This window comes from Symphalangus syndactylus, chromosome 3 (genome assembly GCF_028878055.3).
Source record: "Symphalangus syndactylus isolate Jambi chromosome 3, NHGRI_mSymSyn1-v2.1_pri, whole genome shotgun sequence".
Lineage (NCBI taxonomy): Eukaryota > Metazoa > Chordata > Mammalia > Primates > Hylobatidae > Symphalangus > Symphalangus syndactylus.
Window position 1 is genome coordinate 120,595,850 of NC_072425.2, and position 26,865 is coordinate 120,622,714.

A 26,865-nucleotide genomic window follows, 5' to 3' on the forward strand; every position below is an offset into this window, starting at 1 on the left:
TTCTCAGGGAAAAATATGAAAATATGGTAGCACTGCATTCCCTTTTGGCAACAATCGGTGATGCTAAAAATAGACTGTTTCTTTTAAACAGATCAAGCAGCCTATAGTTCACTACAGTCCCAATATTCCCACCCATTTAGGCTCTAGCTCACAGTTTTTATCCTATGCTACCTGTCTGGGATCTCAGTTTGCTACCACTGGATCCCCAAACCTAAGATTCTCTGATTCTTTGACGCCATGACTCAAAGTCCAGTTCAAATGTTATCTCTGCTGGGAAGCTTTTCCTATTTATTCCAGCTAAATGTTCTTATTCTCCTCCCTGAATACCTCTGGCGCATAAAACATTTACCACAACTGATTTGAGTTTATTCTTGCAACTTTCCAATAAGATAGATGTTTGGGGTCAGGGGTCTCACATAGAGGAGATATCCTTCGATATTTTAGCAACAAATATCCCGCATTGACTTTTAATGATGCCCTTTAACAAGCTGATCAATTTCACTATAACTTAGAAATAGATTTTTCTACACAAGGGAAAGGCTTACCTGATATCATTTTGACTGTAAAGTTTATTTTTGAAATTGAGTTCTATTTCCCCCTTGGAATTAAGGAATCTTAAAACAAATATGAAGGAATAATTTAACTTTTAGACTATGCAACTTCCTAGTTTTTAGTCATTGTACTAGGCACCAGTCAGAATGTACCTTTGTCATGCAAACCTATAAATTTCCTTCTTTCCTTCATTGAGAAATTAAGATGTAAGACTAATTCATTGCATGATGCCTAGAGTTTACATTTGAGTTTATAATTGCAAATTAGTTTCATTGTTATTGTTCTAGACATTATTTTTTCAAACCACAATAATTTTTTTTTTGAGACAGTCTGGCTCTGTTGCCCAGGCTGGAGTATAGTGGCACCTTCTCAGCTCACTGCAACCTCTGCCTCCTAAGTTTAAGTGATTCTCATGCCTCAGCCTCTGGAGCAGCTGGGATTACAGGTGCATTTCACCATGCCTAGCTAATTTTTGTATTTTCAGTTGAGATGGGGTTTTATGATGTTGGCCAGGCTAGTCTCGAACTCCTGGCATCAAGTGATTTGCCTCCCAAAGTTCTGGGATTACAGGTGTGAGTCATCATGACTGGCCTGAAATCACAATCATTTTTGTTGGGAGGGAGTAGGTGAACAGTTTGCTACATTTGATCTAATCTGGACTATTGAGAATAACAGTATAATTTAATGCTTGGTAATTGTTTTTATATATAATTAATAATTACATATTACATATCAGCTTTTTCTAAAATATATTCTATATAATACTGTTCAAAATGCTTCCCCAAATACCCCATTTAATAAATAGGTTGCAAACTTATTAGATATCATACCCAACATAGACTGAATCACAATATTTTTTGAAGATACAGATAGTTCCAAAAAAAGTTACCAGAATTTTGCTTCCAATATAGACTATCCCATTTATTCTGGAATAAATAAGAGAATAAATCATACCAGTGCTTTCACAAACTCTTCTGGAAAATAGAAGAAAAATTTCCCAACTCATTCTCCAAGGCCAGTATTACTCTGATAACAAAGCCAAACAGGACATCACAAAAGACCAGTATCACTGATAAATATAGGTTAAAAATATTTAACAAAATATTAGTAAGTTGAATCCAGAAACATAGTGAAAACATTATGCTCAGGATGGGCAAGGTGGCTTATGCCTGCAATCCCAGCACTTTGGGACACTGAGGCAGGCATATTGCTTGAGCCCAGGAGCTCCAAATGAGCCTGGTTAATATGGTGAAACCCTATCTCTACTAAAAATACTAAAGTTAGCTGGGCATTGTGGTGCATGCCCGTAGTCCCAGCTACTCAAGAGGCTTAGGTGGGAGAATTGCTTGAGACTGGGAGGCAAAGGTTGCGATGAGCCAAGATCGCATCACTGCACTCCAACCTGGGCAACAGAGTGAGACCATTTCAAAAAAAAAAAAAAAAAAGAGAGAGAGAGAGATTACACTCCGTGATTAAGTATTTCAAGAAGGTAAGATTGGTTATTAGATATCTAATACTGTGTAATAATATTAACATTATTACAAATTTAGCAACTTAAAACAATATGCAGTTATCCCACAGATTTTGTAGGTCAGGAATCAATGCATAGCTTAATTGGGTCATTTGGGGCTGCAGTTTCATCTGAGGCTCAACTGAGGCTGGATATTCCTGTAAACTCACTCAGGTTTTTGGTAGTTTCTTATGACTATAGGGCTGAGAGCTTCACTTACTGGTTGTTGGCTAGAGGCCACCTTCAGCTCCTAGAGGTTGCCTGTATTTCCTTGCCACTTGAAATTCCTCAACATGGGCAGTTGTTTCTTCAAAGGCAAGGGAGAGAGAGATTCCAGCAAAATAACCACCCCCCCCCCCTTTTTTTTTCTGGAGATGGAGTTTTGCTCTGTTGCCCAGGCTGGAGTACCATGGTATGATCTCAGTTCACTGTAAACTCCACCTCCCAGGTTCAAGCAATTCTCCTGCCTCAGACTCCCAAGTAGCTAGGATTACAAGTGCCCACCACCATGTACCATGCCTGGCAAATTTTTATATTTTTAGTACAGATGAGGTTTTACCATATTGGCCAGGCTAGTCTTGAACTCCTGACCTCAGGTGATCCACCTGCCTCGACCTCCCAAAGCAGGCATGAGCCACTGTGTCCAGTCCAAAACACCCCTTTCAATCTTCTATAATGTATATAATGTAATCATGTAATCTTAGACATTGAGTCATATTTGCTGTGTTCGTTTCATTAGAGCAAGTCCCAGGTTCTGACCATACTCAAGGGAAGGGAATCACACAGGCCACCTAAATTGGCTTACTCTTTAAGGAGGTTTCCCAGAAGTCTTGTCCAGTGACTACCACTTATTTCCCTTGGACAAACCTGGGCTACATGGTTATTCTAGCAATAAAGGGAGCTGAGAAATGTAGTTTCTAGGTGGGCATATTATCTACTAGAGTGTAATTGGGTTCTGTAAGAAAAGTGGAGAAAAACTATTGGGTGGGCAAAAAGCAATATTTCACTAAGGTGGAACCATATCACTGAGACAGGAATATCAACTAGTGAGTCATACTGCGAATATCGAAAGCCAAAATGATTCTTTTCATTAATGGAACATGAAAATTATTGTTCTATTTGTTTCTATTTGTTTAAATGAAATACTTGGCTTCAATTCCAGTTTTAGAATGTGGGCCTTGAAATGCTTCAAATTAGCCAATTTAAAATTAATTCTGCTTTGGTAACATTTCATAAAAATGACTATAAATCAGAACAAAAACCTGTAGGGTATAGCAAGTTTCACAATTTCTTTACAAAAACAGCAATGCACCAGTAACCACAGATCAATAAAGAAAAATTAGAGGGGTATATCACAAGGGAAGAAATAATGGAAACCATTAGAGACTCAAAGAGCGGAAAGCCACCAAGAGAAGATGGATGGCTCCATAAACTTTATCACAATTTTTCAAAAAAAATACAACAATCTACCAGGTAGTGAAACCATTAAGTGAAATTATTGATATAGACCAATTATGTCCCCCAAGATATGAGATAATCATTTCCCTGTTACTGGATAAAAAAAAAAAAGCAGTAGGAACAGAGACATATCTTGCCAATGAAAACCTTAAGTGGTGATTATAAAATATTCTCCAGAATGGAGTAATGAGTATAACGAAGGTTGTACACAACAAAGTAAAACTGTACTGATATTGCAGCTTTAGAAAATCACTACAGTCACTGTGACTGTGGACATTCTCTGTGCTTAGATTCAGTAAAAGCAGTTGATGGAGTGATGAATTGCTTCTTCAGATACTCATGGGTAGATTTAGGGAGAGAAAATGACAATTAGTGCCAAGATTATAGAGATATTGGACAAATTCATAGGCTATCATCAGAAGCCCTCATGGTAAAGAGGGGAAGGTAGACTGGGTGATATTCTTTCTGTGTTTATAAACAAATATCCCAAACAAAACCCTAATCAGCATATCCAATTGTGGGGTGAGGAGTATCGCCAGTGACCTTAGAGAGGTGCCTGTGAAGGGTAAGGGGCCGGACTCTCCAGTTGCAAGATAGAGGATGTATTCCTGCTTCTCCATCAGACCAACTCATTTTCCTACTAGTGTTTCCTCTGCCTGGAACACATCTCCTGAACTCATAGATAACTAATGTAAAGTGTGGGCATATGTGGTATGTGTTGATGTATTGCTTCTAGGTGGAAGTATTTATTTGCCAGAACTGTGACACTCTTTCTTCTTGGCAAGGTAATTGTGGAGTTTGGAGATAGCATCTCTTCCAGCCTGTTGCTGGGTGACCGCATGAGCAGAGCTCCCAAGCTAACCCACAATGTCCAAGTAACATGAGAAATAAACCTCTTTCTTTTGGGTAGGGGAAGGGGGCTGTTTGTTACTGCAATATAATCTCTTAGCCTGTTCTGGTACTTCATATCAAATCATCTCAATTACTTATTTATAGCACTGTTCATGATCCATACACTCTAAATGTGTTTCTTTATTCTTTTTGTCCGGCCTTGAAATGTAAACTGTATGTGGGCAAGGACCTTATCTCTCTTGTTCACTGATACATTCTCCAGAACTTAATGTGTAATATGGAAAATAATAAATGTTCAGTAATATTTATTCAATAAATAGTCTTTAAATAAGAAGTACAATTCTCTTTTGCCAAAGAATGAAGCAACATTTCTTAAATGCCTTCCCTAGGCATTTAAGAAATAAGAACCCTACATCCAAATTTCTAGCATTTATCAACTGTGAGACCTGAGGGACATTACTTCATCTTTTTGTGTCTGATGCCTAAGTGTCTTCATCAGCAAAAACAGAAATAATCATATAAGGTTGTTGTGAGCATTAAATGCATAATACAAATAACATAATAAAGCATAATAATATATATTACTAAAAGTGATACAAAACAGATATCCAGGGCAATGTGCCTGAATGGCAAGCTATATTTTCTATCTTTCCTTGTGGCTAATTAGGGATATTATATTCTAGCTAATGAGATGTAAATTGAAATGTTGAGTGGGATATTTGGGAAGATGCCTTTCAAAGAAGGAAGCAAAACCCTCTTCTTCCTGCTGGTTAGAATGTGGATATAATGGATGATGTTCTAGCCCCTATCACATGAGATGAAGTGGAGGCTAGAAAACCATGCACAGTAGAATAAAAAATAGAAAAAGCCTAGGTCACTGATGACTTGGTAGAACTGGTACACTAGCCATGAACAGTCTGTCTTCAAACTGCATTTTTTTTGGAAGAATAAACTTTTACTTGTTTATGCCACAAAGTACTCATAGCTAGCACAAATTAAGTCTCTAACTGATATGCTCCCATCATATGTTGATCATCTATTTGATTTGTATTTCCCAATTAAAAGTCTATTTATAGGGGTGTGTGTGTGTCCATGCATGTGCACCTGAAAAAATGTATATATATATATATATATGTCTACTTTCATGGTGAAACTTTTACAACAACATCCTTTTTTTCACTATTGTGCCAAGTTCTCTGGTGAATGAAATGGCAGTAGACCAGATGGCAATGAGTAATGTAAACCTGGATATCTTCTTAATGCATTCTTTAAATTTTTTTATTTCAATAGGTTTTTGGGGAACAGGTAGTGTTTGCTTACATGAGTAAGTTCTTTAATGGTGATTTCTGAGATTTTAGTGCACCCATCACCTGAGCAGTGTACACTGTATGCAGTGTGTAGTCTTTTGTCCCTCACCACCCCCTACCCTTTCCCTGAGTCCTCAAAGTCCAATGTATTATCCTTATGCCTCTGTGTCCTCATAGCTTAGCTCCCAGATTTGAGTGAGAACATACAATGTTTGGTTTTCCATTCCTAAATTACTTCACTTAGAATAATAGTCTTCATGCTTGTAATCCCAGCACTTTGGGAGGCCGAGGTGGGTGGATCACGAGGTCAGGAGATCGAGACCATGGTGAAACCCCATCTCTACTAAAAATATAAAAAAATTAGCCAGGCGTGGTGGCGGGCGCCTGTAGTCCCAGCTACTCGGAGAGGCTGAGGCAGGAGAATGGCATGAACCCGGGAGGCGGAGCTTGCAGTGAGCCGAGATCGCGCCACTGCACTCCAGCCTGGGTGACAGAGCGAGACTCCATCTCAAAAAAAAAAAAGAATAAGTCTTCAATTCCATCCAGGTTGCTGCAAATGTCATTATTTCATTCCTTTTTATGGCTGAGTAGTATTCCATGGTTCCATGGATTGTGTGTTTATATAAATGTGATATATATATATATATATATATATATATCACATTTTTTATCCACTTGTTGATTGATGGGCACTTGGGCTTGTTCCATATTGCTGCAACTGCACATTTTGCTGCTATAAACGTGTGTGCAAGTATCTTTTTCATATAATGACTTATTTTCCTCTGGGTAAATACCTAGTAGTGGGTTTGCTGGATCAAATGGTAAATCTACTTTTAGTCCTTTAAGGAATATCTACACCGTTTTCCATAGTGGTTGACTAGTTTACGTTCCAACCAACAGTGTAAAAGTGTTCCCTTTTGACTGTATCCACGCCAACATCTATTTTTTTATTTTTTGATTACGACTATTGTTGTAGGTGGTATCACATTGTGATTTTGATTTGCATTTCCCTGATCATTAATGATGCTGAGCATTTTTCCATGTGTTTGTTGGCCATTTGTATATCTTCTTTTGAGAATTGTCTATTCATGTCCTTAGCCCACTTTTTTGATAGGATTGTTTGTTTTGTTCTTGCTGATTTGTTTGAGTTCTTTGTAGATTCTGGGTATTAGTCCTTTGTCAGATGTATAGATTGTGAAGATTTTCTCCCACTCTGCGGATTGTATGTTAACTCTGCTAATTATTTCTTTTGCTGTGCAGCAGCTTTTTAGTTCAATTAGACACCATCTATCTATCTTTGTTTTTTTTTTTTTTTTTGCATTTGCTTTTGGCTTCCTGGTCATGAAGTCTTTACCTAAGCCAATGTCTAGAAGGGTTTTTCCAATGTTATCTTATAGAATCGTCATGGTTTCAGGTGGCATTGGTATAAAAATAGGCTCACAGACAGAATAGAGAACCCAAAAATAAACCCAAATACTTGCAGTCAAACTAATCTTCGACAAAGCAAACAAAAACAAAGTGGGGAAAGGATGCCCTATTCAACAAATGGTGCTGGGATAATTGGCAAGCCACATGTAGAGGAATAAAACTGCATCCTCATCTCTCACTTTATTAAAAAATCAACTCAAGATGGATCAAAGTCTTAAATCTATGACCTCAAACATCCCTATTTATCATTCCTAATATTTGGATTAATGATTTAATCAAAAAACTCAGGCAAAGTCCAGGGATAGGTTAATATCCACTAGAGGGAACAATAATAAACATATTCATGAACTGTTATGTACAAGTCAAACAAACAAGTTAATTGTTTGTTAGAAGAAGAGATTATGAGTTTATTTTAGGCCATTAGTGTATATTACTCAGTTAAATTGTGTTTATATTCTGTAAATCTGTAATATTTCACCAGAAGACAGAAATTCAGCCCATATTTCTACTGGAAACTCCCAAAGAGACCTAGAGCATGACTTAAACAAATTAAAAATTAAAATTAAGCACAAGCAGTGGATCAGGTAATGAATTATTTGATGTTTAAAACTTTGGTTATTAGTCAGAATTAAGTCTTTAGTGATATAATGGGCTGGTTGGTTTGGTGGACTTTACAATTGTTTTTAAATGAAGAAGGTTTCATTCAAAAGTTGCCAACCTCATCTTTTGGGTACTATTTCTAGAGTCATAAGTAGGGTTCTCTTCGTTATGCAAATGTGAGATAAATAGGCTCCTCTTTCTAGTACTCTTACTAAATTCTTGGGTAGGGAATAGGCGAACTGATATAAATCCTTGAAACTTCCTGGAAGTTTTCTAAGAAATGCATTCAAGACCCCCAACTTTTTTTACTTTAAAAATATTTGAAATTTAATGTTAAAAGAAACGCTCTGTAAAGTGTAGATGCTGCTGATGAGATTCAACAGCAGAAAAATGAGTCCTACAAGAAAATTCTTCAGGGCACTAGGGCTAAATTTGGCCTTGGTGTCTTGGCTGATATTGCAATCACAGGAGACTTGGTTTTGACATTTGGTGACTATACCTAAGAGCCCTTTGGGCCTAGCCATTCTAGTACAGTGGCTGCCTTTGAGAAATGGATCTGAACATGTAAATGTAAACTAAAGAGCTAAAGTGGAGAGAGCCAGCAAGAGCCTAGCTGTGGACAGTTATGGAATTACTAAAGTTTCATGACTGAGTTTTACCAGCAACAACATGTGAAAGTGGTAGAAGTAAAAGCAACTAGAAATAGTAGACCAGTTAAATTCTTTATTTCCCCGAAGCATTTGGAAGGTGACACAAAGATTAAGAAACTGTATTATTCAGGATTCTCTAGGGGAATAGAATAGGATATGTATACTGGAGGCCAAGAAGTCCCACTGTATGCCATTAGCAATCTGGAGAACCAGGACAGCTGGTGGTGTAATTCAGTCTGTAGTTGAAAGGACTGAGAACTGGGAGTGAGGGCTATAACTCCCCCTCAGAGGCCCAAAGGCCTGAGAACCCGGAGTGAGGGCTGGTGTAAGTCCTAGAGTCTAAAGGCCTGAGAACCAGGAGCTCTAATATTTGAGTGCAAGGAGAAGATTAATGTTTCAGCTCAAGAAGAGAATTTGCCCTTCTTCTGCCTTTTTGTTCTTTCTAGGCCCTCAAAAGATTGAATGACACCCACATCTCCATTGGTGAGGGCAGATCTTTTTTACTTAGTTTACTGATTTAAATGCTAATCTCTTCCAGGAACAAATATTTTACCAGCTATCTGGACATCCCTTAGTCCTGTCAAGTTGACACATAAAATTAACCATCGCAGAGATCAGAGATTAAGCACTGAATAGAAAGGTATTTATTGTCCTAGTGGGAGTCCAATCCTGCATAGAATCTAAGTGAATAGAAGATGATGTTAGGGGAGAAAAAATTGGGCAGATCTTTTAAAGTCAAAAGATCATCAATCATCTTCCATGTGGTTGGGTTCCCCAGAAAACAGACTCCGAGATGAAGATTTGTTTTCTAGTGGGTTACTGGGGAGTGTACTCAGGAATAACACCCATTAAGGAGTAAGGCTAACAGGAAGAGAATGACCACGATAACTCTACTGCCTTTGGATCCATGGCTCTATTGTTCAGATACCCATACATTTGACATATCTCTTTCCTACCATTTGGGAATGCTAAGAGACTTGCTGTCACACCGTGTCAAGATGATTCAGAAAGACTCATGGAATTGAGGAGATGCCTGTAAATTAGCTTTTGAGTCTTAAAAAATAGCCCTAAGCACATCATATAATTAATGTATAATATTTGATGTGACTCCATTAATTTCCCAAGATATTTACTCTTTCCTTGTCAGTTCCATTATCTTGCCAGGCATTGAAGTCTAATTACATGTTAGTAGTTTTATCTAATCAGTATCTCATAGCAACTTTTAAATATGTGTTCTGGGTTCCAATTTCCTGACACTTTTGGGGTTTGCCTAGATATCCCTACCCTCCTGTGTTTCTCAGACTAAATACTTCACAGTTGACAAGATGCTTTTATAAATTTCTCTGATTGTAAATTTACCTACCACTTTCAAATATGCAAAGAAAGCACAGCTTCTGTATTTTTCATAATTTACCAAATCATCTTAAGAAGTCCCCTCCTTATAGGGTAGCATGGGAGGAGGACACTAAAATTAGTCCAATTCAGTAAACTCGGTTGAATCCTATAATTTAAAGACCATCTGATGTACAGTTTAGTCTCTTGGATAAGTCTTTGATTTTATTCTTCCTCCATTTCTGATTCTCTCCAATATCAATCCAAGAATATAGGGAGGAGGCTTATGTGACCTCATGGCAGCAGGGAAGAGGAACAGCCCTCAGCTATGTGTCCATGTTTTTTGAGCATCTTCTTGTGTCTTCTAGACCCAGGCAATGCCTCTTTTCCTCTGGTCAGTGGGTTTCCTGTTGGTACCTAATGGCTCAGTCTGTTGTTTATGACATTGGGAGATTTTCTTTCTTGGTTCCATTAAATCCTGGTGGAGTCGGAATCTTAGGATTCAGTCCTTGACCTTGACCCTTGCTTTTAAGGGAGGAGACCACCCCTCATATTATCTTATGCCCAGTTTCTGCTTCCAAAGAAAGAAGAAGTAAAAACTAAAAGGCAGAAATGAAATCCACAGGCAGACAGCCCAGCACCATGCCCTGGGCCTGGTAGTTAAAGATTGACCGCTGACCTAACCGGTTATGTTATCCATAGATTCCAGACATTGTATGGAAAAGCACTGTGAAAATCCCTGTCCTGTTTTGTTCCATTCTGATTACCGGTGCATGCAGGCCCCAGTCACGTACCCCCTGCTTGTGCAATCATGACCCTCTCATGCAGACCCCCTTAGAGTTGTAAGCCCTTAAAAGGGACAGGAATTGCTCACTGGGGAGCTTGGCTTTTGAGACACAAGTCTGCCAAAGTTCCCAGCCAAATAAAGCTCCTTCCTTCTTTAACCTAGTGTCTGAGTTCTGTCTGTGGCTCATCCTGCTACATTTCTTGGTTCCCTGGTTCCCTGACTGGGAAACGAGGTGATTGGCAGACAGTCGAGGCAGCCCCTTAGGTGACTTAGGCCTGCCCCATGGAGCATCCCTGCAGGGGACTCCAACCAGTCTGAGCAACACAGATCCTGACAGCACTCCCAGGTAGGCAATTGCCCGATGGGATGCCTCGCCAAAGCAGCATGTGGCAGGCCCCCATGGAGGATCAGTGCAGTGGCTGAACACTGGGAAGGAACTAGCACTTGGAGTCTGGATATCTGAAACTTGGTAAGACTGGTCTTTGGAACTTGCCCACTCCATTTGAGTGGAAAGGCGTGCCTGTACTGGCATTTTGGTTTTTGTTTTTGACTTGATTTGGATTGCTTGATACTTTGGTTTTGGTTTTGACCTGGCTTGGATATCTTGATACTCTGATTTTGGTTTTGATTCTGGTTTGGTGTAAACTGTAAAAGTGTGTGTATGCCCTTTTTACCCGTTCTTTGTTTGGTGGTGTGCGTGTGGTGTGAGCGTGGTGTTTTGTCTCAAAGACGCATGGGTCAGGCACAAAGTAAGCCCACCCCACTAGGAACTATGTTGAAAAATTTGAAGAAAGGATTTAAGGGAGATTATGGTGTTACTATGACACCAGGAAAACTTAGAACTTTGTGTGAAATAGACTGGCCAGCATTTGAGGTGGGTTGGCCCATCAGAAGGAAGCCTGGAAAGGTCCCTCGTTTCAAAGGTATGGCACAAGGTAACCTGTAAGCTAGGCACCCAGGCCAGTTCCCATACATAGACACTTGGTTACAGCTGGTTTTAGACACCCTGCCTCTGGCCCCTGCCATGGTAGTTGAGAGAACAGCAGCATAAGCGGCTGGCAGAGACAAGGAAAGGCCAGCTGAAAGAGAAAGAGGAAACAGAGAAAAAGAGGCAAAGAGAGAGAGGAAGAGACAGAGAGACAAAGAGGGAGTCAAGGAGAGAGAGAGAAAGAGAGAGGCAGAGAGACAGGAAGAGACAGAGGCAAAAGGAAAGCCAAAGAGAGAGAGAGACAGAAAGTCAAAGAGAGAGAGAAAGAGAAAGAGATATATACAAGTAGTTAAGAAAAAAAAAACACAGCGTACCCTATTCCTTTAAAAGCCAAGGTAAATTTAAAACCTATAATTGATAATTAAAGGTATTCTCTGTAACACTCCAATACCACTTTGTTGTCATTGTAAACAGGGGAGTATCCCGAAAGCACTGAAGCCTTCCTATCAAAAATCCTTAACCCAGTAACCTGCGGATGGCCCAAATGCATTCAATCTATAGTGACAACTGCTTTGCTAACAGAAGAAAGTAGAAAAATAATTTTAGAGGAAACCTCATTGTGAGCACACCCCACCAGTTCAGAAGTATCTTAAGAAAAAAAAAAAAGATGATTTAACATTAACCACTGAAAATATCCTTAACCTAGCAGGCTTCCTAACAGGGGATCTAAATCTTAATTACCATACAAAGGTCCCACCAGACCTAGGAAGAACTCCCTTCAGGACAGGACAGTGGATGGTTCCTCCCGCATAACTGAAGGAAAAAAAAAAGCCATCTATACCAATTCTAAGTTAATTTGGACTAAACAAGGTCTTATTAATAGCAAAGGATAATTAAAATCCCAAACTTACAAGGTTTTCAACAAAAGTAAAGTTTGCTGAAAGTTAACAGTGTAACATGTATTATAGTAACTTCTAATCTTGTGGCCTTAGACAGTCTAGTTCACAGATATAAAGGAAGTTCACTTTGGAAAAAAATGGTTATCACTTTCAAAAAAAGGGAGAAAAAAAGGGAAAAAAATTAGGGGGCAGAATTTACATAAAAAGAATGTTATATGGTAAATTCTTGTTCTGAAATAAATTAGCTGGTTATTTAAATAAAGAAATGTTTGCAATAAGTCAGAAAATTGAGGCATATCATAGAATTGTCTGCAAAAGTCATGAAAGAGAAAAAAGTTATAAAAAAAGTATTTATGCAAGAAATGTTGTATAATTTAAAAGTAACTAGGCTTCCTGAATGTAAAACCATTGAAACAGTTTAGGTGCAAGGTGTATAAGGAAAGTAAAATATACCTCTGGTAAAAAGATTATAGGGAGGCATAAGAATGTGGATTTTTATCTACATTAAAAGGTTAAAAAAATTGTTTTAAAGGTTTAAGCAAGTTTTAGAATGTTAATTGTAAAGGAAATTCTGTGTGTAAATATAATGGCTAAAGTTAAAGGAGTATCATCCAGTTTTTATGTGAACTGGACATTAAAATAAAAGCACAACAGGTTTTTCTTAAAGCACTAACCTGCTCTTTAACAAAAATTATAAAAAAAGGTTAAAAAGAGTCTATAAAAATCTTACCTTATGTCAGACATTAAAAATATGTCTACAAGGTTTTATTAAAATTAAGTTTAACATTAATAACACACTAACATAAAGGTGAAATTTAGCCTATCTGGTATAAAAATCATACAAGAAGCATTATTAAATATAAAATGGTGTTTGGCTTTCTTTGGTCTAAAAACTAATAAAAATAGGTGCTAAAGGAAATTTCTCAGTAAGAAGGCACCAAAGACTATAAAGTCGACTGTTGATGCCCTCACATTTAAAACAAAAGGTCATTTTCTTAGAAATTATATACTTGGTTTATCTTCCTCTTTCTTTCCCTCAAAACTAAGTCTTTTAGCACAGGTACCACCCCTAGAATTTCCAGTAAACTAGCATCAGCCTAAAGATCACCTTCCCATCAAAGGGTGGAAAGAAGGAAAACTTGAGCCAGCCTAGGAAGGACCCTACCTTGTGCTGCTAACCACCAAGACTGCTGTTCGTACAGCAAAAAAGGGATGCACTCATCACACCTGAGTCAAAGTGCCACCCTCTCCAGAGTCGTGGGCCACAGTTCCAGGGGAAAACCCTACCAAACTAAAGCTTAGAAAAATTTAACTCTTTCATCTATTCTATTACTCTTTCTTCTTTCCTTGCTCTATTGCTGACCATCTAGTTATTAACATAACCAAGTCAATTTTGCCTCAAACTATTGCATTTAATGCTTGCCTTGTTATACTCTGTGGGGACTTGCCAAGTCAAGACAGCTCTCTACTTCAGAAAAGTACCTGTGTCCCTCCTGACTCTCCTCAGACTGGGCATTAGTAAATTGGGATCATTGAATCCAGGGAGATTTCAGTAAAGGCCCCAGTGACAACCAGGAGTCTTGCCCCCTGATGTAGAGCTTTTATGCTGTAGTTGGTCCAATGTTCTGTGGACCACTAAAGAGAAGGATGGACTGCCCCAACTGGTTTTTGTAATTTCCTAAAATCATACATTCATTTTACTAGAGGATCATAGAAGTTAAAGACTTAAACTTTGGCCATTAAGACAGGATACCAAGGTGCATATGCCTAGTTGGAATGGATCAAATATTCTGTCCACATGTTAAACAAGAGCAATTGTTATGCTTGTGCACATGGCAGGCAAGAGGCCTAGATTGTCCCCCTTTCCACTAAGGTGGTCCTCCAGCCAACCAGGCATGGGCTGCATGGTAGCTCTTTTCCAGGATTCTACAGCCTGGAGTAATAAGTCCTGCCAAGCTCTCTCTGCTATATCCCAAAGTCTGGCACCCTGCGGGTCAGCCCCTGAGGGACATCTAGCTTCTGTCTCCCAACACTAAGTTCACTTTGTGTCTCTCACGACAGGGAGGAAACTTAGTGTTCCTTGGAGACCTGAAGGGATGCGGTGAGCTTAAGAATTCTCAAGAGCTTATCAATCAGTCAGCCCTTGTTCATCCCCGAGCGGATGTGTGGTGGTATTGTGGTGGACCTTTACTGGGCAGTCTGCCGAATAACTGGAGTGGCAATTCTGCTTTAGTCCGATTGGCTATCCCTTTCACCCTGGCATTTCATCAACCAGAGGGAGGAAAAATAAGACATCATAAAGCAAGAGAAGCCGCTTATGGGTCTTTGAACTCTCATACCTATTTAGACACAATTGAAGTCCCATGGGGAATACCAGATCAATTTGAAGCCCAAAATCAAATAGCTGCAAGATTTGAGTCAATATTTTGGTAGGTGACAGTTAATAAAAATGTAGATTGGATAAACTACATCTATTACAACCAACAGCAATGAGCTTTTCATGAGTTAAAAGAAAAACTCAGGTTGGCCCCAGCCCTGGGACTACCTGACCTAACAAAACATTTTACACTATATGTATCAGAGAGAGAGAGAGAGAAAAAAAAAAATGGCAATTAGAGTTTTGACCCAGACCATGGGGACCTGGCCAAGGCTGATGGCCTACCTCTGTAAACAACTAGACGGGGTTTCTAAGAGTTGGCCCCCAGTTTGAGGGCCTTGGCAGCAACAGCCCTGCCAGCATGAGAAGCAGATAAGCTAACTCTTGGGCAAAACCTAAACATAAAGGCCCCCCATGTTGTGCTGACTTTAACAAATACCAAAGGACATAATTGGCTAACGAATGCTAGACTAACTAAATACCAAAGCTTGCTCTGTGAAAACTCCCACGTAACTATTGAAGTTTGCAACACCCTGAAACCCACAACCTTGCTCCCAGTATCAGAGAGCCCAGTTGAACATAACTGTGTAGAGGTGTTGGACTCAGTTTATTCTAGCAGGCCCAACCTCTGAGACCATCCTTGAACACCAGTAGACTGGGAGCTGTACTTGGATGGAAGCAGCTTCGCCAACCCTTGCAAAGTGACTCTGAAGATGATGACAAGCCCTGCTTCAGTCACACCCAGAAGCTGACTGGTCCACGCACAGCCAAAGCATGAGGAAGCTCATTGCAGGACTCATTTTCCTTAAAATTTGGACTTGTACAGTAAGGACTTCAACTGACCTTCCTCAGACTGAGGATTGTTCCCAGTATATACATTAAATCACTGAGGTAGGACAAAAGGTTGCTACAGTCCTATTACTTTATGGTTATTATAAGTGTACCGGGACTCTAAAAGGAACTTATTTGTATAATGCTATACAAGGTATGTAGCCCAGGAAGTGACAAACCTGATGTGTGCTATAACCCATCTGAGCCCCCTATGACTACCGTTTTTAAAATAAGATTAAAGATTGGCAACTTCTGGGTTCTGAAAAACCTCAATTATTAGACAATATTTTACAGCAACGGTGAGGAAGGACTTCACCCTTCCTGTGGGAAGACTTAGCTTCCTTGGGAAAAAACTGTATAATAGTACTACAAAAACAGCCACCTGGTGGAGTTCAAACCACACTGAAATAAATCCGTTTAGTAAATTTCCAAAGTTGCAAACTGTGTGGACCCAGCTGGACTCCCATCGGGACTAGACAGCCCCCACTGGATTATACTGGAGATGTGGGCATAGAGCCTATGCCAAGTTACCTGACCAATGGGCTGGTAGTTGTGTTATTAGCACTGTTAAACCATCCTTTTCCTACTGCCCATAAAAACATGCGAGTTCCTAGGCTTCCCTGTGTTTGCTTCCCGAGAAGAGAGAAGCATATCTTCTATAGGTGACTGGAAAGATGACAAGTGGCACCCTGAAAAAAATCATACATTACTATGGGCCTGCCACTTGGGCACAAGATGGCTCGTAGGATTACCAACCCCCGTTTATATACTCAACCGAATCATGTGGTTACAAGCTTAGAAATAATCACTAATAAAACTGGCAGAGCTTTAACTGTTTTAGCCTGGCAAGAAACCCAGATGAGAAATGGTATCTATAAAAGTAGACTAGCCCTAGACTACTTGCTAGCAGCTGAAGGAGGGGTCTGTGGAAAGTTTAACCTGACCAATTGCTGTCTGCACATCGATGACCAAGGGCAAGTAGTAGAAGATATAAAGATATAACAAAGCTGGCACATGTGCCCGTGCAGGTGTGGCATGGGTTTAATCCTACGTCCATGTTTGGAAAGTGGTTTCCAGCACTAGGAGGATTTAAAACTCCTATAATAAGAATTATAATAGTAATAGGAAACTGCTTGTTGCTTCCCTGTGTGCTGCCTTTTCTCCTTCAAATAATGAAAAGTTTTGTTACTACCTTAGTCCATCAAAATACTTCAGCACAAGGGTACTATAAAAATCACTATCGATCTGTCTTGCAAGAAGGCATGGGTAGTGCAGATGAAAGTGAGAACTCCCACTAACGAATGAGGTTCTCAAAGAGGGGGAATAAGGGAGGAGACCACCCCTCATATTGTCTTATGTCCAATTTCTGCCTCCAAAGAAAGAAGAAATAAAAACTAAAAAGCAGAAGTGAAATCCACAGGCAGACAGCCTGGCACCGTGCCCTGGGCCTGGTAGTTAAAGATCGACCCCTGACCTAACTGGTTACGTTATCTGTAGATTCCAGACATTGTATGGAAAAGCATTGTGAAAATCCCTGTCCTGTTCTGTTCCGTTCTGATTACCGGTGCATGCAGACCCCAGTCACGTACTCCCTGCTTGCTCAATCAATCACAACCCTCTCACGTGGACCCCTGTCGAGTTGTAAGCCCTTAAAAGGGACAGGAATTGCTCACTCAGGGAGCTTGGCTTTTGAGATGCAACTCTGCCGAAGTTCCCGGCCGAATAAAGCTCCTTCCTTCTTTAACCAGATGTCTGAGGAGTTTTGTCTACGGCTCATCCTGCTACACTTTGACTGGCTATCTCCCTGGTTACCTGGTCATAGCTCTTACCTGGGGACCACATTGTTCCCAATGCAATTACCTCCCCTTACAGGATCACCAGTCAGCATCATCAACTACTCTCCATGTCTGCCCCACAGGCTGCAGAAATTCTGGAACCGTTTCCACACCACATAGGATTTAGGGAGATTTTAATTATATTATACTTTTTTTTAATTTTGCTTTGGCTGCTTAACAAAGTTTGAATCCTCAAACTTCTCTTGCTATTCTCTATTCACACTTTAGGTTATCTTATTCAGTACTACAGCTTTAAATATCATCTATAAATGAATGACTCCCAAACCTAGATTTATATCACAGACCTTTCCCCTAAACTCTAGACTCAGATGCCAATTGCCTACTCAACAGCCCTGCTTAGGTGTCTAATAGGCCTCTCAAACATAAATGTCTAAAATGGAATGCCTTATCTTCTCCACATATCTACTTATTTTTCAGTCTTCTTCAACTCAGTAAGTGGTGCCTGTGCTTTTTTAGATACAAGAGCCCTAATACTGATCATCATCCATGATTTTCTCACACCAACATTCAGTCCATTAGAAAATCCTTGTGGCTTTCTGACATGATTTGGCTGTGTCCCCAGCCAAATCTCATCTTGAATTGTATCTTCCATAATTCCCACGTATTGTGGGAGGGACCGGGTGGGAAATAATTGAGCCATGGGGGCGGTTTTCCCCATACTATTCTCGTGGTAGAGAATAAGTCTCATGAGATCTCATGGTTTTACAACGGGTTTCCCATTTGCTTGGCTTTCATTTTCTCTCTTGCCTGCTGCCATGTAAAATGTGCCTTTTACCTTCCACCATGATTGTGAGTCCTCCCCAGCCACATGGAACTGTGAGTCCATGAAACCTCTTTTCCTTTATAAATTACCCAGTCTCGGGTATGGCTTTATCAGCAGCATGAAAACGGACTAATTCACTCTCTTTCAAAATTCATCAAGATTCTGTATTTCTTACCACCTTTCTCACCCTGGGCCATGACGCCATCTCCTCTCTTCTGGATTAGCTTCCTTATCTCAATCCTTGACATAAAATCTACCTTCAACATAGCCTCCAGAGGGATTTTTTTAAATGCACGATTATCTTCTGTTAAACATTTTCCAAAGGCATTTGCTATTTCCTATGCCTGATACCCTCTTCCCTCAGATATCCACATGGCTCGTCCCTCATTCCTTTAGCTCTCTACTCAAGTATCACCTTTCAGCGGGGCTTTCCCTGACCTTTTAACAGTCATCGTAAAAGGCAATACCTGGGCAGGGCAGTGGTGGCTCATGCCTGTAATCCCAGCACTTTTGGAGGCCAAGGCAGGCGGATCACGAGTTCAAGAGATTGAGACCATCCTGGCTAACATGGTGAAAACACATCTCTACTAAAAATGCAAAAAATTAGCCAGGCATGGTGGTGGGTGCCTGTAGTCCCAGCTAAGTGGGAGACTGAGGCAGGAGAATCACTTGAACCCAGGAGGCTGAGGTTGCAGTGAGTGAGATTGTGCCATTGCACTTCAGCCTGAGCTACAGAGCAAGACTTTGTCTCAAACAAACAAACAAACAAACAAACAAAAATATGCAACACCCACCCCCAACAATGGAAACTCCCTGCCCCATTTTCCTGCTTTACTTCTCTGTAGCACTTATATTCCCACATATATGCATTTATATATTTGTTACCTCATTCTCTCAATTGGAAAGAAAAGCTTATAAGTTTAGTAACTTGATTCTGCTAATTACTTTATCCCCTGTGTCTAGAAAATTTCCTGGCATGTAGTGGGTACTCCATAAATTTGGGCTATAATGTCTATTATATAGCTCACATCAGGATATAAGAAAAGTTCAAGAACCTTTTCAGCATAGCTTTGCTTCAGTTCCCTAATCTGGTTTCTCTGTTTGATGGCACCAGCGAAATTCTTTTATGTCTCCCAGTGGTCTGTTGGGGGATTCTGTCCTTCTGTCTTCTACCTTATGGTCTATGGGTTTATTTGTTTACCATCTAATTAGTGAAGGAAGTAGGATGGTACCTTAACATTGAAAATCCAGCATTATGAAATTTGGTATTATTATAAAGATTTGACTAAAATTTATGTTTCAGACAATTCTCAATTTTTTTTTTTTACAAATAAACTCAGCTATAACAGGTGTAAGAGGACATAGTTTGTTACATGTAGGCACAGATTTCGGGGAAAGAAATGGCAGATAATTATACTAGCAATAATGTTAAAAGCCACTATTTATTTCTTGTCAACCTTGTGCCAAAAACTATGTATACTACCTTCACAACAGCCCTAGAAAATAGATATTGCTGTTTCTGGTTTACAGATGAGAAAACCAGAGCCTGTCATTAATAATTTGATCCAAAGTCATGAGTTTAAAGAGCGGCTGAGCTAGGGTTGTTGACTCTAAATTATTTCCACTATACTGTGCTGCATTCACAGTAGTCTTCAAAAAGATACTGGTAGCCTACTTGTTTATGAAAACTCTTTGAAATTCTGTTTTAAAATGATCTTAAATGCATTTTAAAGAAACATAGCAGTATAGCTTCTTATATTGTAAACTAACCGAGCCCACAATTTTTGTGACTATGCATGCCATCAAGCTTATTTGTTTAAGATTACATGCTGGCTAATGATTATATTGCTTTGCCAGTTTCCATGATTATAGAGAGATCTTTCATCTGGAACAGTGGAGGTGGCCTTTGACAGTGCAGAGGCGGGAGAGTGGACAACACAGTACATCACAATGGTAAGTATGTGACCCGCCTCCACCCTGAGCTTCTGCAGAAGCAGCAGGACAATGAAAGGAGAGGAAAGGTAATTACCTATGTATGAGTGATGACTGCTGAAATACATCCTCCCCACAGTGGTTAGACCCTGGGTTTTATGGCCTTAACATTAGCACAGCAGGACCTAATGCTGATAGCCTGGAGCAGGGAAAGCTACATCTTTCACTTTGGTGCTCCGCCTCTATGGTGTTTCTCATCGCCCTGCTGTGTTTCTTAAAGGTCTCAGGGCAGTCATCCATCAGGGGTGACATCGATCATGCCCACTCATAACTTAGGCTTGTTACCTCAAGTCACATTGCATTGCTGCTCTGAAAGCACATAAATCCTTTATCCCTTTTTCAGGAATTTTGTTCGCCTACTTCTGTGATTTCATACATGGCAACACTTTGGTAAAGGTAGGCTGCTCTTTCCTAAGGCTGCAGGTTCATACCTGCCAAACCTGGGCTAGAAAGAAAATATGCCCCGTAAATCGCTCTGTGCAGTGATTTGAAAATAATGATGTGACTCATTAGTATTCACAGGTAGAAAATGGAACCTGCTGTTTGTGTTCAGTTATTAAACAGTGTAGATGTCTTCCTGTAAAAGAGGTGGAAGTGGCCTCTACAATCATTTTCAGGTGTAAAATTCCTGCACACTACATCCTTTCCTAATTAATGTCAGTTGTACATTCTGCAGTATATTCCCCCAGCACTTCTGGGCTATGGATGTATTTACTATCATATCATTTGAGAAGGAGGGCAGTGATTGACAATGATTCTCTTTACAAATCCCAAGTGGTGTGTAATTTGGTTTTCTAATTGTGCATGTTTGCACAATCTGCTTCCTACTCCAGCTAGATTACTATGAGTTGAAAATGCTCATGAGTGTGGAATTATATTTCTTAATAATATCTTGAGTCTGTTGTATGACTCGAGTGAGGACAAAATTTGAACATTCTAAGTACTAGGGGGCTCCCATGTGTATCAACAGGCGATCAGAATGGACTATCATAGCTGCTACAGTAGACATACCAAGGAGGGCAGTGGAAGCACAGGTGCAAGCCAATAGAAGCTTCGCCGAGAAAAATAACACGAGTTGGGTCCTGAAGGATGGATAGGAGTTTGATAAGCAACAGGGAGAAGGACATTTTAGACATCATAAATATGGAAAATCTTGGAAGAGCAAGGCCTACTTGGAAAACGGCATTTACAGCAATTAAGTTATCTTTCTTATGCTATTCCCTCCCTGGTTGAAGCCTTTTGTTTCTTGAGTTATATGGAATTTAATATCTCTACTTAAATCCTAATGATAGGTTCATGGTCTTATGGTAGGGTGAATACTAGGACAGAGGGAGCCATGAGGCCTACAAGGTGCAAGAGGTATGAGTTTTGGGAAGGCTTCTCTCCTTGCTCTGTGACTCAGTTTCCTCATTTACAAAACAAAGACATCAACTGCCCCTGGTCTAAAGGTAACTGAGTGAAATATGACAGGCATCTACAGTCAGTAGATTAATTCTCCTCCTTGGGGGCTCATGAATGTTTCTGGTGGATAGGGAGGCAGACAGAGGTGATGTGGAACCCCTCTGAGATGTACAAGTCCAATATCACCAATATGCACTTTGGAGTTATACTCACAAGTACCTCAAGGTGTTGGGAAACTAAAATGTACCTCTCACAAAAATGTTGGGCTTTATAAATTACCCAGTCTCGGGTATGGCTGGGACATATGGAAAATGCTTGAAGTCTCTTGTTGGTCTAGGATATGCATATTATCCCTTACATATACTGTCAGAGGATTTGGGGTGACTAATTTTAGGAAAAAAACTACCAGGAAAATACACTCATAAGTCTTCAGAGCATCTTTCAAACTGATAATCCATGAGCTGTTATGAGCAAATTTTATGTTCAAGAATAAGAGCAATTCTCTAGAGGGGAAGAACAAGCCCTCACTGCAGTGGCAGAAGAGGAAGCTGAGCAGAAAGAATTAAACTGTGAAGCCTTCTTTCCTGGGATGCAGCTGTGAGTTTAGCTTTGCCCTGGATTTTCTATGACACTGGAATAGAAACTGACATTTTCCATGCCATAAGTAATTTAAGTATTCCAAAAGCTCTGAAAAGGTAACTCATAGAGACCCATGGGTCCTCAACAATGCTCCTGGACAGACTCTAAGGAAACAAGGAGCCTGAAGCCCCTTCATTAAACCAGGAAGATAGGACACAAAAGACTCCTTCCTTCTTCCCTTCTCCTTAAACATTCCAAAGTGCTGAGCTTTGCATGTCACACAAGAAGACAGCCTAAGGCTCACTCTCCAAGGAAAGACTCACTTCTTTCTCTGGCTCCCGTGGTGCTGTGGATAGTTCTCAACCAGGACAGAGGGAGGTGTTAAGTGGGCTGAGCGCTCTGCCTTCCTTTTCTCTGCAAAGAGAAGACAAGGCCTTACTTTCTTCCTTGGATGAAAGGCATCATAAATTGATCACACAACTATTGAAGAAAAAATAGTAAGAAAAAAATAACTAATTTACCTGATTTATGAAGGTCATTAACAACCTACTAGGATGTTCTGATTCAGTTGAGACAGTAAATTTTGTGTGACAAAGATGACAATTGAGAAAAAGTGACTGAGAGAATGCAAAGGAACATTTTGTTTTTCCCTTGCCCTCACATTACATCTTCCTTACTTCTTGCTATGAAAATTTCTACCCTTTTCTATCACATATACCTGGACTCTTTTCCAGATTGAACCTAAGTCATGCTATCTTGCCCTTCATTTGGACTGATGGGCCTAACTCAGTGCTCTTGGCAGTCTTGTGGTTTGGATTTCCAATTTTCTCACTGTAGCTAATAGTCTATTTTATAGGCTGGCCAAAGCATTGACTTAGAGATTTGATAGAATCTTCCAAATTGGAAGGCAACAATATGCTTGGTGTAACTGAAAATGAGAAAATCATGCAGACATTGCAAGGCTAAAAGTTGTTTATCTCCATATTATAATTTCTTTCTTTTTTTTTCAGATACAGCATGACTAAGCCTGCAAATTGTAAGGGATCTCAGTGATCATCTATTCTAATGTTTCACAGAGTACATAGTATGATTCTAGACTGTACATGAAATAATTATTTTTTAATTTTAAAAATTATAAATAGGCAAACACTTATTTTTGTATGCATTACAAAAAATGTTAAATAGTACAAGAAAACCATGATTTCAAGGATATTATTGTATAGGGTGAATATACACATGGATATGGCAATAGTTGTAAGGGTTTTATAGGTGGCTAAAGCTTGGAAAGCACTGACCTGTCTACATTTTTCTTTCAACAGCCGGGACAACTGAGAACCAGGAGACAAATGATTAGGTCAAGGTCATTCAGTGAATCTCTTGTAAATCTGGAGCTTAAGCCAGGATTTGGGACTCTTAATTCATTCATCATATTCTCTTTTTTCACAAATGTGTAACATTGTTCTTTGCATACTCACATATCAACAGCTTTTTTATATTGCCAAATCATGTATCTAATTTCTATGTATTAGATATAAAATTTTAATTTGGGAGAAAACCTTTAACAGGACAGTTAATGAATACAGAAAAGTGGTTTTAAAGGTAGTGCCTGTTGGGCTTGGCTGTAAAATCTAAGATTGTATAACAGCTGTCAGCCTTTCATGTCTTCAGCATGCAAAGCATGCCTGCCATTCTCTTTGGATTGTATTCCATAGATAAGCAAGAACAGGAAACTTTAAAGACCTAATTGAGATACCACAAGGGGACCCGTTTTGGATTAAATCATATCTGTCATCCACTTATTCTGACAATTCAGTCTTTTTCTTCCATAATTTTGAAACTTATGTCCCTGCTATAATGGACTACCGTATTAGTTCATTCTCACACAGCTATAAAAAACTACCTGAGAATGGGTATTAAGAAAAGAGGTTTAATTAACTCACAGTTCCACAGGCTATACGGGAAGCATGGTTGGAAGCCCTCAGGAAACTTACAGTCATTGCAGAAGGGTGAAGGGGAAGCAAGCACCTTCTCCATATGGTGGAGCAGGAGGAAGACAGACCACGAAGCGGGAGGTGCTACATACTTTTAAACAACCAGATCTCTTGAGAACTTACTATCATGAGACCAGCAAGGGGGAAATTTGCCCCGTGATCCAATCACCTCCCATCAGGTCCCTCCCCCAACACTGGGGATTAAAGTTCAACATGAGATTTGGGTGGGCACACAGTGCCAAACCACATGAACCACTAACAACAGTAATCATAGCTACCACTCCTTAAGTTCTCACTATTTGCCAAGCACTATTCTAAGTACTTTTTACTTATCTAAGCCTCATAACAACCCTATAAGATAGGTCCTGTTATTATATTATTATATCCAATTTAAAAATCAGAAAACTGAGGCACACAGAGGTTAATCTACTTGTACAATGTTAGAGAACTAGTCAGAGAGTTTTATCCCAGGGAGTCTGCTCCAAGGTTGTCGCAGCAACCTTGTCTCAAGTCTTTTTAAGATTTCTCTATAAATTTTTATTAGCTTGTATACTGTGTTAGCACTGAAAACTCAATGTGATATGTGTATAATTGGATGATAAAACTTGTTTAAAAACAGCTTTGTTTTTCTAATCTTCATTTTGTGTATAAAAATACTGTCACACATAATTTGACAAAGTCCCTTACAGAGGATTATAGAGGGCTGGAAGTTGGCAGGGTAATTAAAATGAATTTTAGGCAAATTAATTTGAAAATTAGAGAAAGGAGAATAGATGAGGTAAGGAAGTGCAAAGAGAAGAGTGATTCAGAATGAAGATAACAATAATAGCATTTAACAATGGTAATAATAATTGTATCAGCTACAATGTGTTGAGAACTTAATATATACCTAACACTGTGTTACATACTTATTTGTATATTGTCTAAACTCTTAGAACAACGCTTTGAGGTATTTATCATCACTCTAATTTTACAGGTGAAGAAACAGACTCAAAGAGATTACATTATGTAATGTATGTCTCTGTGATCTAGCAAGTGATAGCAGAGCTGTGGTTTAAACCCAGGCCCAGCTGTGACATTCTATACCTTTCCATTCCTGGGAGCTCATAGAACTCAGACACCTGATATGTAATGCAATGTTTTTTGTTCTATTTTTAGCTTGAGTTATGAGTGAAGAACACACTGAATATTGTTCCTGCTTGGATGACCCTCCATTCTCCAAGTTAGTTAGCAGGGTTAAGGAGAACTTTGGGGGCCTCTCAGCAAGAATTGCTTTCAAAAACCTCTTAAGCGGCTCCATCTCAACATTTATAGTAACACTTTAATTTTGACTTTCTGATCCCTCAAAAGTATCCATCTACCTCTATTAATCACAATATTCATGAGAGAGATATAGGTCTGGATACCTGTTGACCTATTCAAGAATCTAGTATTGTGGATTTGCCATTACAGAGGCATCCCAGGAGAAAATGGTTCATAGGCTGCAAAGGCTCTTCTCAAAAGGGTGTTCTAAAACTGTCAAAGGCAGCCTTTATAGAATGAGTTTATAACCTTCTAGGGTGACAATTTTGAAAACAACATACTAATTCAGATATCTGACTCATTTGGTCAAAAAAATCCATGAATTTAATGTATAAAACTTCATATACACACACACACACAAAGTCCAACTTTCCAAAAATAGCAACCCCCTTGGTTAAAAAAATTCTACCTTAGATTGGGTTGAGATCTGTCTCTGTAATTCTGAAATTCCAGCCTACATCTTCCAATATGTCCTTTCAGAACAATAAAGATCAAGTGTGTTCCCTCTTCCAGATGAAAGCCCCACACATATTTGAAGACAGTTTTCTGGTTTTCCTTGAATTCTCTCTTCATGAAGTTAATCAAAGTTTCCTTGAAACTTCCCTCCTCCATGAAAGACTAATAAGAGGATACTTCCTCTAGAGAGTTTTAGTGCCAGAGATAAGCACAGACTAGGTTCATTTCTACTTTAAAAAGTGGGATATGTGCAATGATAAAATGCCACTTGGCCTGTTTTCTCTTTGCAAGGCAGGCTTTAGGATGATGATAAATATTTGTCTAGATTGTGCAGCTGAGCCATATGTAAATCTGCATAATGGCACTCCAGGTGATGTGCTGCATGGTAATTACTTGTTACTTGTAACTTGATAAAGCTGGAATTTAGCAACACACTTATGGCTGAATGCACTGTCAACAAACCAAGAGCCCTCAGCTTGTCTCCTTGTCACCTTAAATTGTGTTAAGGAAGAGGCAAGAGGTGGTAAGAGCCAGTGGAAGACTGATTTGTTAGATTTCTCCAAGGTCACAAACAATTTCTAAGAATGGTACAAGATGTTTGTTAACAGTGCAAATGTTCTGGTTTGATTGGTCCACAATTTCAGTCTTTGTCAAGACCAATCCGGCCAGACAGATGAATGAATTAGAGGAACAATGGGTATTAAACACACATTATGTTTCATATCTTGCAGTGGTTGCATGAAAGAGGAATCCAGGCTGCGGTATTCATACTTCTTGCTCTTCTCAAGAGAATCTGTCTCCCTGGATAAACACTTCCTCTTAGGCAAAGATCCTGCACTGTCCTATAAAGATCTAAGGAAGTCAAATCAAACCAATACATTTAACAATTCAAGTAAAAAACATTGGGTTAGGTGCTCAGAAAAAGGAAATGAGTAACACATTCCTTGCTTTTGCTTTTTTTGATAACTTTTTTTTTTATTTTGAAATGATTGCATTGCTGTGATAGAAATAAAA